The sequence below is a fragment of the Carya illinoinensis genome, chromosome 4, assembly GCF_018687715.1.
Source record: "Carya illinoinensis cultivar Pawnee chromosome 4, C.illinoinensisPawnee_v1, whole genome shotgun sequence".
Lineage (NCBI taxonomy): Eukaryota > Viridiplantae > Streptophyta > Magnoliopsida > Fagales > Juglandaceae > Carya > Carya illinoinensis.
This window is the reverse complement of record NC_056755.1, coordinates 31,188,761-31,203,308: the sequence shown is the minus strand read 5'-3', so window position 1 is coordinate 31,203,308 and position 14,548 is coordinate 31,188,761. Positions and strand designations below refer to the sequence as shown.

At 36.7% G+C, this 14,548-nt stretch overlaps 1 pseudogene; it reads right to left on the bottom strand.

The window, feature by feature from the left end:
• Positions 1-585: 585 nt before the first annotated feature.
• Positions 586-10,220, bottom strand: LOC122307856 (annotated as a pseudogene).
• Between the last annotated feature and the right edge of the window lie 4,328 nt (positions 10,221-14,548).

Genomic DNA, 14,548 nt, shown 5'->3' with positions numbered 1-14,548 from the left:
TGCAAATTAAAGGTCATTCTAAACATTCGGTAAAAACTGATTCCAAGATCTAGTTTTTGACTGACCGGCCCCCAGGTTCCCCAGATGAGTCATTGGTACACGAGTTATTCCTACCATATTAATCGACTTTCTTGAAAATAAAAATAAAAGTCATTCAAAATGGTTTGATAAGTTTACCAAAAATTATCTAACATATTTTCCTTTATACTATAAAAGCTAATTCAAGGGCCCTCTATAGAAACCAACTTTTAGGAGACACTGCTAATTAACACCCGAGTCTGGGAGACAAGTTTTCATAGCAATTGAGCCAAATTAAACCTCCTGCCTTTCATGCAGATATATATTATCTCTCGCTGCTTCATGAACCATAACATATTTTCAAATATATGTATAGGACTTACTCACCTTCTAACTTTCTGTCGATAAACGAAAAAGAAAGTCTTGTTTTCCATAAGAAGTCTCCCTCCTTATTCCTGACATTGGTAACCCTCCTATATATATATATATATATAATCTGATAGATACGTACCTAACATAGAGTGCCTTCAGATGGACGCAAGAATGAAAATCTTCATACATAGACAATAATACAAAAGGGATAAATGGATAATGCATTCTGTCAACCAACAGGATTCACTTAATGCCATTTACATGGACCAAGAGCTTCTTGCATTGATGAAACGGTTAAGAGTTTTCTAAATTTAGGGCACGTTGAATGCAGTTGTTAATAGGGGAAATCACCCTGATCTTCAGACAAATCCTAAATATTATCATCATCTTCCTTGTTGTTATCTGATGAAGTTCTTAATTAGGGCCACCTGGTTACAGAACGAGCTGACAGCTGAGCAGTAAATAATCATTGTAAGGGAGAGATGTAAAAGAAGGAACTCTTGACAAAGCCTAACCCCCTTTTTTTAAAAAAAAAAAGGAGAAGAAAAAATCTAAATAAATTAAGAGAGACAGAGCCTAGCCCTGGATCATCGGATTGCATGAAGTAACATAGAGGTAAATGATGCAAACCCACGTGCATTTAGACCAGCTCTTAGGTAAGAGGGTCACTACCGACCTTATCATGTGAAAGGGTAAAAGTTTGAAAATAGCGAACTGCCAAGAAGTATGTAGGCTGCAGAGTATGCCCAAATCAGATATGCCCATCTCTTACGTTGTACCATTAGCTTTGAGGCAAACCAATATAGGGGAGGGCTGGCAGACAAAAAGCGTGTAGCCACCTGCCAAAAACCAAATCTTCAGAAAAACCCTATCTTTGAATAATGGCAATCCAGCAAATTTAAAATATACTTGAAAACAGCTAATTCAAAATATACTTGAAAACAGCTAGAAGCAAAACAAAGAACTACTTTATACTTCTAATGACGAACCAGGGTGCAGCACCTCAAGTGTATGTCCAGAAGTAGATTGTTATACGCAAGTTTTTATTAATTGAGAATAAGCAACATTTTCAAAGGATCCATACAATGGGATTGTTAGTCACAAAAGATTATAAGGTAACATCACCGAAATTGTTAAGCTTCTTTCCGAAGACACCAATTAAAAGATTTTTTTATTTTTATTTTTTTAATAGACACCGATTAAAAGATTGTAGTTCCAAGGCCTGCATTACGAAGCACTTGGAAGACAGTTGCAGAGTTTCAGTTTTTTTTGGATAGGCAAGTTTGAAGTTTATTTGGGAATAGTCCATGCTTCACAAACTATAAACAAATAAATGCAAGTTTATTTGAAAGCATCTTGTGCTTCACAGAAATAAAGAAATAAAAAGAGACATTTATTTGCAATGTTTTCTTGAGTTATAAGTGGGATATATATTTGCAAAATGGTGCTCAATTTTGTAGAACTCAGGTGTTTTTGTTCATTCTCTTTTGTTATTCTAATAGGGGAGCATAAATCAATCAAGCTTCTGTACACCTCTATTGGGCACCCAATAGACAACCACATATAGCAGGTCAACTTTCTTGCGAGGAGATGAAATCATGAAACTCTGCATGGGTTATGTAGTCACTTCCAAACCTATGAAGCTGTAGACATAACCCCCACGGACCTCCCTATGATTATCAGCAAGCATACCCTTTACATGCTCAAAACTAAGTTGAACCAACACGAGAAAGCAACCAGTGCAAAATAAATTAGTAAGGCCGATTTATAAACGGTATAATCTTCAACAGATCAAAAAAAATAATCAAAGTTAACAGATGAATGAGTCTAACCTGCACATGCATGACAAAAAATGCTGTGGCTGCCATAAATGCCAATTGCAGAATAAATGGGAGACAAGAGACAGTCAAGTATCCCAGCTTTGCTAATGAATCATTTTCCAGTGGGAGAGCAACAGGATCCCCTCTAGTCATATGCTTCCTCTGCCTGAGATTGTGATGCCCTGTTGTAAGCAATCATTGGCTGTAAATGTTGTTCATCATAATGAAAAATGAAGGATACACCTCTAAAGAATATAGTTAGCTCATGTGCCCAATTACACACCGCAAGCATACACATGAAAGTGTGGGCCACAGTATAAGGTAGAAGACATTAGAATGAGCCGAACACTAAAAATGAAAAAAATATGAGTACGCTTCTGGGCACTCTATAAAAAGAGACCAAAACAAATGTCTAACGACAGGTCCACTGGTTATCTAGACAGTGACTTTAACTATTCATGATTTGATGTATGATATATTCCCTACAATGAAAGGATAAGTCAATCAGTGTCAAGAAACACAATTTTTTTAGTAATACCTTGAATCTTAGAAGAAGATTTACCTGGAAAGCGGGCAATACTTGATCTTTGAACTGTCTCCAGAGAGAAAAGCACAGCTGAAGAATTCTTTTCCTCAACAGAAGCTAGAAAGCCCAGTGAGAAAAAAATTTCAGGCCTTGGACTTTGCATAATAGACAATAGAACGAAGTGCCAAAGACAATATAGGAGACGCAAGTAAGAAGTTTGGCAACTGTTTCAGCTGAAAATATCTCAAGAATCCTACCCCCCTGGCATCAAAAGAAACCATCAGTGTGTATAATATTTATATATATAAACGTCTCGTTTGTGTTTTATTATTTAAATAATAATAATATTACAAGAAATAACAGAGAGAATTTAAATATGCATAGAGACGTAGTTCACTGCTGCAAGTTACATGGACTTAAAAAAATAACCATTTTTCTTTTCTGAAAGCTAGAGAAGGCAATAAATTTTATGAGGCTCAGAACAGATATGAAAGAATTGATGATGCTCCCAGTCAAACAAGCATTCATTTCGAGATATTTCTGTAAAGCAAGTCTCAACAAGCAAAAGGAAAATTTTAAATCTATCACCCATCTATCTGCATGATAGGTAAAAGAGTTTCAAGCATTACAGCTGCTTAAAAAGCAATGAGGCGATTAGCAAGGTGAAAACCCATCAACACTAGAAAAAAAGATGAGCATACCAATAATGACTTTGAATACAGTTGTACAGAAGAGGTAGTCTTGCTTTGCACCAGGGCCTCATTTCATTAATGGAATGTCCTAGACATATATTGTAGTATCCATATGCTTGAAACGCAATAAATGGAGTGAAAATACATATGCAGCGCAAAGCACCAGAAATAAGGACCTGTACCGCCAACTGGAATAGAAATAAGAATTACCAAAATCACCATCTTGCCCTCTGCATCAATGAAAAAACTGAACATAGCCTTGCACAAAAAAGGGAGTAATTTCAAATCAACGATCTCGGACTGTACTAATTTCTTCATAAACATAAAAGAATAAACCAAATAACCTTTGATCAATTGATTTCTTGGTCTAAAATGGTGGATGCTTTTGGCTGACAAGAACTACTCTTTCCATTGTGATAGAGCAAAAAGAGTCTATTGAGATGCATGAACAAATAGTTTTATAAGTTTTCTTTAGACCTTAGTTGGTAAATGTAAAATGATTATATGCATATGTCAAGACTAGAACAGTCGATCATGTAAACTTGTTTTGTAGGAGACCGATTCAAAAAATTTGGTTGCTTGAGCCAGTATCTTATTCCACAAAAAGAAACAATAGCCTCAACCATAAACAGAAAATATGTCAGAGAAACAACACGGTATCTCACATAAGCATGTTTTTTGACAAATACAGCATCATAAGCTTGATGTAGCGTCTGAAAACAAAAATAGCCCGCGTTAAGCACTCCGTTAGACCTGGCACAAGTAGAGAGAGCAAGCAGAAGAACAGCAATACTATTTCCACCTGTGACCAAGTGGTATATCCCTCCAATAGAAAACAGGGCATACAGACTCTCTGAATATCTGTCATAACAGGAGAAAGAATAACTACACTTAGATTCATCATTTATTTCAAACATCGACTTCAATAGAATGGGCCAGAACATTACATCGCCAAATAAAATACCAATGCTGGATTGAAGCAAAACAAGATGGAAGCCCACAATGCGGAGTCAGAATCCTTCAAAATAATAACTGAAAGCCTGTAAGAGTGCAAAGAGAACGAGAAAAACAACACGCAATTAGAGGAGGAGAAAAAACAGATATAAATGTGAAGAAACCATGCATGTAGTATGTTAAGATAACTCCGGAATCAGATTATGATTAGAAGCTTATCTTCAGTTTTTGTTTTGCTTTGTTATCTTTATCTTAACAGATTGTAGATTGTATTTATCTTACTCATATAGCTTATCGTGTAAATAGATAACTCTTGTAACAAACATTATCTGTAAACTTCTTTATATAGAGATCAATACAATCAGAGTAATTATTCTGGCCTTTCATCAAATCTGTTTTATAGTATTTTTACATGGCATCAGAGCCCCTAGGTTCACACCACCCATCCATGGCCGAATCATCAACTGCTTCCGCAAACTCCTTTTCAATTCCAAATATTGCTTATCTTGTTTCCACCAAACTTGATGACAATAACTATCTGATACAGGTCTATCAATTTCTTCCCATCTTGCGCACCAATGGTTTCTTGAGCATTGTAGATGGCTCAAAACCTTGTCCCAAAAAAATACATACTATCAACCTCAGATAAAAAGGATCCAACTGTTAACCCTGCATACATAACCTGGGAGTGAAAGGATCAATTTATACCGAGCTGGATTATCTCCACACTTTCTGAGAAAGTGATATCTACTATCTATGGTCTCAACAACTCACATCAGGTGTGGACTGCACTGGCCAACAGGTTTGCCTCACCCTCAAGGTCTCATATTAATCATCTACGTCGCCAGCTGTAAAACCTACGACAAGGTAACAAGAGCTGCTCTGATTTTCTTCATGCAGCCAAGACACGTGCTGATCAACTGGCTATAGTTGGAAAGCCAGTAGGAGATGATGATCTCATCTCCTATATTGTGGGAGGCCTTAACCCACAATATACTCCTCTTATCACTACTATCTCATTTGCCACACGAGATAGATCTTTATCTATTGAGGAATTTCAATCAGAATTGCTCAGTTATGAACAACTCTTGGAACACCAAGCTGCAGACTCAGACAACAGCAACTCTGTTGCCTTTTATACTCAAAAGGCCCTCAACTCAGAAGAAGAAATCTGATGGAAATCAGGGCACTTCCTTTAGGAACTCTAGTGCACAAAAGGCATCCAAAAGGAATTATCATACTAGGGGTCATTCAAGTCAAGGTAAAAGCACTCCCACTTATACAAACCAGAAATCATCTAATCGATCCCCTTGTCAAATCTGTGGCAGGAATGGTCACCAAGTTTTAGATTGTTTTCATCGAATGGATTATACCTTTCAAGGCAGACATCCACCTAAGGAATTAGTTGCAATGGTTGCCCAAACCAAGGCAATTCAAGAGGAGGAAGAATGACTGGCTGACAGTGGAGCTAATAGTCATATCTCAGCTTCATGGGAGAATCTCACCATGCAGCAGCCTTACAAAGGAAATGATCAAGTTGCTATTGGAAATGGTAGTGGACTCAACATAACTCATACAGGCACCTCTTCTTTTAAAACCAGAAACTCCTTGCTTCATCTTAAAAAGATTCTTCATTGCCCAAATGCTTCAACCAACCTACTTTCCATACAAAAATTCTGTCAAGATAATGACTGTTGGTTTAAACTAACATATACTTATTTTCTTGTCAAGGACAATGTAACAGGGAAAATCCTACTGCAGGGACCCAGTGAGAATGGTCTTTATCCAGTGAAGTTGAAGCAGTAAGTCTTCATGAATAAAGAGAGAAGCCATGTAGCCTTTGTTGGAGCTCGAACTACCTCAGCAATTTGGCATAAAAGACTAGGCCATCCTCATGATCAACTTTTTCAGAGAATAACCACATCACATCATTTACCTGTGTCCCGAACCAATAAAGAATCCACCTTATGTAATTCTTGCCAAATGAGCAAAAGTAGGCATCTGCCCTTTCCAATGTCAACTCATGTAACCAACTCACCTTTAGAGTTAGTTCATAGTGATATTTTGACCTCACCAATCATGTCAATAAATGGATTCAAGTATTATGTTGTGTTTGTGGATGTGGATGACTACTCTAGATATACATGGTTGTTTCTTTTGAAATTGAAATCAGACCTCTTTATTTGTTTTGCTAAGTTTAAATATCTCATTGAGAACCAACTTTCCATTAAGATTCACCAACTTCAAACTGATGGAGGAGGGGAATACTTATCTCATCAATTCACTAAGTTTCTGTCTTCTCATGAAATTCATCATAAAATCTCATGTTCACATAACACCTCAACAAAATAGCATTGCTGAGAGAAAACATAGACACATCATAGAAACAAGTCTCACTCTCTTAGATCAATCCAAACTTCCTACAAGTTACTGGGTTGAAGCCTGTCAAACTGCTGTGTATCTAGTAAACAGATTACCCTCTTCATCCATTCAGTTCTCAATCCCATATACCAAACTGTTTAACCTTAGAGTTGATTAAACTCACTTAAGAGCCTTTGGTTGTGCATGTTACCCCTATCTTAGGTCATATACCAAGCATAAACTTGAATTTCGCAGCAAGCAATGCATTTTCCTTGGCTATAGCTCCAGTCACAAAGGATACAGATGCCTTGATCCAATCTCCAAAAAGATATTCATCTCGAGACGTGATATTTGATGAACTTCTATTTCCTTCACTGGACAAGACCATTTCTGGATCTTCTGTCAGTAACCATCCTCCTCCAGGTATATTTCTTGTTAATGACTCCCAAATTCATATTGATCATTCTATTGTTGATTCTTTTGGTGTTGCTATAAATGATAGCATTTCTTCTCAAAATTCTCATGCAATACATATGCCTTCTTCAAGTAATTCACTAGAGAGCACTTCACAGATCAATACACTTCCTGAACTACCTGGTCAACAATCTCACCCTACGTTACAAACTCTACCATCCACAAATACCACCTCTCTAAGCCAAGTCCAACCTCCTAAACAACCATCATCTAGTATAATCACTAGGTCCCAAACTGGCAATCTCAAACCCAAAGACTTTTCAGATTTTCAATTATATTATTCAACCAAGCACCCATTAAAAGCCCTTATTGCAGTTTCATTACCCAGTGAGCCCACTACCTTCCTTCAGGCTTCTTCAAATTCCCTTTGGATGGCTGCTATGGAGAGTGAATTCAATGCCTTGCTGGAAAACAAAACTTGGTCTCTCTGTCCAAGACCGCCCAACAGAAATATCATTAGCAACAAATGGGTTTATAAATTGAAAACTAAACCTGATGGGACCATTGACATATACAAGGCAAGGCTAGTTGCCAAAGGATTTGAGCAAAGAGATGGTATTGATTTTATAGAAACTTACAGCCCTGTTATCAAGCCAGCAACTATAAGACTTCTCTTGGCAATAGCTCTTCAGTTCAAGTGGCCACTTAAACAACTGGATGTTTCAAATGCCTTCTTGTATGGACAACTTTCTGAGGAAGTATACATGGAACAACCAAAAGGTTTTGTAGACTCCCATTATCCAAATTATATGTGTAGACTTCACAAAGCCCTTTATGGCCTCAAACAGGCTCCAAGAGCTTGGTTTCACAGTTTGTCTCAAGCCTTGCTAGCTCTCGGGTTCATAGCTTCTCTGGTGGACACCTCTCTCTTCATGTTGCACAAACCACCAATTCATTTATTTGTACTGGTTTATGTCGATGACATTATTGTCACAGGCACCCATTTGACTCATATTAATCAGCTTATTCAGCAACTGCAGTGAATTCAAGTTGAAAGATCTTGGGAACCTCTCATACTTCTTAGGTATACATGTACATAGGATTGATCAAGGTCTTCACCTTAATCAATCCAAGTACATTGTATACCTTCTCCATCAGGTTGGCATGGTTGGAGCCAAACCTATTCAGCACCTTGTACCTCAGGCAAACATTTGACAAAGTTTGATGGTGATCCCCTCGAGGATATCTCTCTTTACAGACATATTGTAGGGTCATTACAATATTGCACACTTACTAGGCCTGACATTGCCTTTACTGTGAATCAACTCTACCAATTTCTGCACTGCCCCACAACAGCTTATTTCACTATAGCCAAAAGAGTTCTCAAATACTTGAAAGGGACAATAGATCATGGCCTTTGGTTTACTCCTGGTTCTTTGACTCTCCAAGCCCATTGGGATTCAGATTGGGTTGGGGATCCTATTGACCGAAGGTCTACAAGTGGTTTTGGGGTTTTTCTTGGCAATTGCTTGATCTCTTTTCAGTCTAAGAAGCAACCAGTTGTCTCTAGATCAAGTACGGAGTCAAAATATCATTCAATGGCCATTGTCACAGTAGAATTATATTGGTTAAGAATGCTATTCAAAGAGCTTCAGCTACCACTCTCTTCTCCACCAGTGCTCTGGTGTGACAACTTAGGAGCTATTTCACTTGCTTCCAATCCCATCTTTCATGCAAGGACAAAACATATAGAAATCAACTATCATTTTATTAGAGAGAAAATTTTGCATAAGGATATTGAGCCCCAGTACATCTCCACATCTGATCAATGTGCAGACATCTTTACTAAAGGACTAACGTAAGCTCGATTCCTGTTTCTGAGAGACAAACTCATGATCACCCCACTTCCCATGAGTTTGAGAGGGGCTGTTAAGATAACTCCAGAATCAGATTATGATTAGAAGCTTATCTTCAGTTTTTTTTTTGCTTTGTTATCTTTATCTTAACAGATTGTAGATTGTATTTATCTTACTCATATAGCTTATCGTGTAAATAGATAACTCTTGTAACAAACATTATCTGTAAACTTCTTTATATAGAGATCAATACAATCAGAGTAATTATTCTGGCCTTTCATCAAATCTTTTTTATAGTATTTTTACATAGTCGACTTTCACGGGTAGAGTACTTAATTTGAGTCTAAGAAATCGTATATCCTAATAATCCAATGAATTATACATCAACCTATATACAGAAAAATCAGACTGAATAATTTGAACTACAATTCATACGACAAAAAAATGAAATTCTCATACGAGGAAAAAGAAGAAGAAGAAATGCTTTCAAAGAAAAAAATGTAAGTAAATTAAACTCACTTGTAAAAGTTTATCGCCGTGAAGACAAACGTGACGTTATTGATCACATAGCCAGACAGCCCCAGCACCGCTCTATATCCAATTAAAGGTACCAATGGCGCAAATACTGAAAGGAAAAAAAAAAAAATAGCTTATTTTTTTAAAATGATGATAAAATAAGATCATTATCTTCAGAATCGAAAGGGAAAAGAAGTCAAAGTAAAATGAAGGAAATGAACGTCACAAACCCGTGCGAGAGAGGAAGGAAATTGTGAGGGGGAGGAGAGGGAGGAAGGCATAGGACTTCCCGTACTCGTAGCCGCAGTGGGCAATGCGGAGGAAGTAGATTGAGTATTGGTGGGGGATCGCGGTGGTGGGATAGGCAGGAAGGGTTGAGTGGGGCGGAGGTGTCGTAGGGGGTGAGGAGTGTGCGCCAGACGATGGTGAGAGCTAAAAGGAGAAGCCTGGAGAGGATTGACGATCTAAGGACCAGGGATCGGTGGCGCCTAGAGCCGAATGTGGGGGTGATCGTCATGTGGGGGCGGAGGTCCGTAGCTGAACGTTTAGAACTACGAGTGAGCACTGGGAGCATGACTATGGCCTCTAGGTCTATCAGTAGCCACCACCTTGGCAGCCATGGAAGACCAACGGACAGCCTTCCTCGAGTCCTTATTAAAAATAAATAAATAAACCACCAATGTCACTAGACTCTTACTCCTTTGTGTTGAGCTTTGAACCCCTCGCATCCACATTTTAACGGGCTATTTGCTACTTGTTGGGCCAGAACATTTGGGCCTTATGCTCTTTTCCTTTTGTTTGGATGACCTTTTCTTTTGACTTTTTTTATTTGACTATTTGGTACTTACTACGCTCTTCATCTAAAAATTATTATCTATTTATTCCTTAAAATTCAGAATTATCGGAAATTCAAATTATTCCACCTTAAATTAATAATATTTTTCAAATTCTATCATCCGTAGGATCAAACCATCCATATAAATAAAAAACTGATCACACCACACAATCTTAAAGGTCAAATTTTAATCAAATGCACAAATTAATATATATATATAAGTAATTTACTTAAAATTTAGATAATTTGGGTTTTAAAAGGAAAAAAAAATGTTAGTTTATGGCTACAAAGGAAAATTCAATTAAAAAACATGCAAGTTGTGTGAAGTACTCACAGTTTCTAATGCTACATTCATACTTACTATTCCAAAAATTAAATACATGGAGGCCCACCGCTCAAGAAGGAACAAATAAGTACTGGTATTGATAAATTTCATAAAGAGTTTTTTTATTCACAAGTCGGTAAGGAGGATAAATCATCTATACTATTCATATGGCAAAATTTAATTTGTAAGAAATATAATTCTTAAATTTCTCTTCCAAATCATATAATATCATATCGTTAATGGTGAGGAGGGTCATCCTCCATTCTGGCTTGTAAATAAAAATATATATATAAATTAATTATTATTATTATTAGGTGTGGAGATGCATTATAATTATGATCTCCATCCGCTCCTGATTACAGTGTGGCATACAATCCCCCTCCAACTTGTTTTTATGATAAATATTAAATATGGACATGTGCTCTTTAAGATGTGAAGTCGGAAATTAAATTGCCTTCCATAAGTGTTGAGATATTAATTAGAAGACTAAATTCACTCCTTTTTCCATTAATTTTTAAATTCAATGATCTTAATTCATACTCTTAATGTCCAAAAACATCACAGATATCTGGAAGGGGAGAAGGATACATTTTCGGCCCAACTGAGGTTGTTTCGGGCTTGGGTTGGTGTTGTGTGGGCCCCCGACAGTAGTCTGATGTGGCCGTATGGTGTCAGTGCATACATCCATGGCCATAAACAGTAAATAAATGCAGAGAAAATTAAATAGAGATGAATACGCAGATTTACATAATTCGGCACTAGGCTTACATCTACGGGGTTTGGGAGAAAAGAATCCACTATAATAAACTTATTTTATAATCTCTCATTGTCTCTCATTTTCACTGCATACTAGATTTCGAAGGTCTCTCTTCCCAGTCTGGACTCTATCACTGGAACCCCTCCCTTGAGATTGAAGAAGCCTTCCTGGAGAAGCCTTGCTCAAAAGTCCCCCAAGTCGTATGTACCCATGTCCTTTTATCTCTTGCTTTTCCATTACTTTATGTTACTTTACCCCCCCTTTATGTCCCCTCCCCTCTTTTCCTCTTGACTCTCTGACACATTGACTTCCTTTTCTTCTCTCTGCACCATTTTCCTATCTCTTCAGACTCTTCCTTTATCCTCTAGTGATGACTCTTTGATGAGCTGAGCCTTAAGAACTATTTTGGACCTTATGATATTTTACCCCCTTACACATACTCTAAATCTATCTTTATCTCTCATTTCTTTCCCTTTAAATTTAATATTATTGCTTCCATTTGATGAGATGTTTTCTTTAGTTCCAATTTTCCAAATAATGGGCCATCCATTTTGCCCATTTTCCCATCAATTTTCAAATTAACTTAACTATAAGAATTAGCATGGTTATTTTTGTGATTTGTATTCCTAGGGCTTGACAGAAACCACCTCTCCACGGTCGACGGCTGCCTGCTCCATGAAAATCTTCTCAGAGGCTTTAGATTCTTCACTTATGGGTTCTTCCCTCTCTCTCATTCTTCACCTAGAGCTTCCGATTCTCATAGCTTGTCTCTATATATATATTTTTTTAAAGTTTTGTAAGTAGATTAGATGCTCAAAGACTAGCACAAGCAAGCTAAAGACGTTTTGATCTCTCTCGGAGGGACTTTTTTAGCTTTAAACCCTCTCGAGATGAAAGTAAAAAGACATCTTTCTTTGTATCATTTCAAAAATAGTTGATAAACTTGGCGGATACGTAAAGGATATCCTTTCTTTTCCATCACTTTGACACGTATGAAAAAAATATTGCATTTTTTACAGCATTTTCAAATCGATCATTTTTTATATATCGGAATGGTCGCTTCCATTGTTTATAGTCAAAAAGAATATTACCAAGAGGTTTTCCAAACCAGAATATCTCTTTATCCTTTTTATCTTGAAATATTTCTAACTTCGAATTTTCTTGATTCCCATCTAGATAAGAAGTTTCATAAATTGGTCTATTTTTATAGCGTGTCTCTTTAAAGTGGAATTCATCATTTGTTTTTCCCTTTCCATTCATTCGGATCTCTTTTGTTTCATCCATTAGGTTTCTAGTCTTCTGTATCCATAAGAGGGATTTTGGACGTCAGACGTCGAATAATAGCTTCCTCTCGTAGTGGTGTATCTCTGGGTTCCTCTTCTCCGTTCTTGTTGCCAATGTGGTCTGTGTATGGTTTTTTATGGTTTTGTTTATTTTCTCTTGGTTGAATGTGAATCTATGGGATGATTTAGATTTTTTTTTGCCCCCTTGTTGTTTCTAGATTGAAAAACCTGCGTGGTTTTTTTTATTTCTTTTTTTTTTTTGCTTGTTCTGTTTTTGTTTTACATTTTTTTCCCATGTGAATCTGGTTGTTGGATTTCTCTTCATTGCTATGGATTGTTTTTTGTTGTATTTGCCAGTTGCTTGGATGTGAAATTTCTTGTTCGTTCTTATGGGATGCCAACTGGATGTATTCTGTTGGCCATTTGGGATGAGATCGAGCTTTTGATTTTTTTCATTCTAGCATGGCCCTAGATTGTATGAAACTACAAACAATGGCAGAATGGCCAAATTTAATAACCAAGTTTCATCCTGATGTGAGTTTCTTATGCATAGAAAAGGTAGATACTACCAACGAGGTTTATTTATATCTAAGGTACAGTCAATCTAGGTTATAAATGAAACAGTGTTGTACATATGGGAATGAGGGAGTGGGGAACAACCAGCTTTCGCACACAGCACACCTTCCTTTCCTATGTGTTATTTATTAAGTTCTTAAATAAAGTGGTATCTTCTACGATAGAAAGTGAAATGTGATGACAACATCGAAAAGAAAGACAAGCAGTTTATTCTTTAAAGAGAAATGCTAGAATCCCCGCTGGGAGCTACCGCTCCTAGTGTTCTTTTCTTAATGATTAAGAAAATTTTGTTTAATATTATTATGGATTTTTTTATTTTTTTAAAAATATTTTAAAATACTAAAAAATGATGTAAAAAAAATTTCTAAGCCTAGCCGGAGACCCAACGGGAGCCCCCAGCAGTGACTCTAGAAGCGTCCTTCTTTAAATGAGCCATGATTTCTTGCTCCTAGTCGTAGTCTCCCTTCAAAGACAAGAGAATTGTTGCACAGAAAAGATTAGAATAATTATATTTATCATTTTTATGCATCATTTTTATTTTATTTATTTTTATTCTTTATAATAAATGTATGATATATAGATGATAAATAGAACAATTTAATTAATTTAATAAGAATAAAATAATTTTAAAATTTATAAAGTGTGTGGTGTAGAATGATGAGTAGTATCCTTCAAAAGATTATTCTCACAAAATGACTTAGTTTCATGTGATCCATCAGATTTATTTTATAATAAAAATAACTTTACAATATGTCGAACAATATCAATCTACATTAGTTTGTATGATTATTTTCGTATATTTTTTTTGTGACTAAAATGTTTATATAAAGATATATCTAGGGATAACCTCATCTCATGCATTTTGTCCACAATTTTCTCGATGGTAAATTTTTTTATCCTTTTATCATCATCAAATTTACTTCCTTGGCATCCTAAAACTTTATGCTAACTACACTTCTTGTTAGAGGGTTTTTTCCCCGAGCCAAAGGCCTAGAGCTTGAGCACAATACCATGAGGGGCGCAGGTTGACCGAACAATCCATTGGTCCTAGAGCAGAGGTCAATCTACAACCTCAGAAGCACAAGAAGTTCACTCTAGTGTAAAGCAGGGAGGAGCATGCCACCTTTATAATACTGAATCCTATAGAACCTTGAGCGGACATGTGGGTGTAGATCGCGAGGAGCCCTTGAACCTTTGACGGGAGGAGAAGGAAGAGCCTTACGGCGCGCATCCCTTGCCAGAG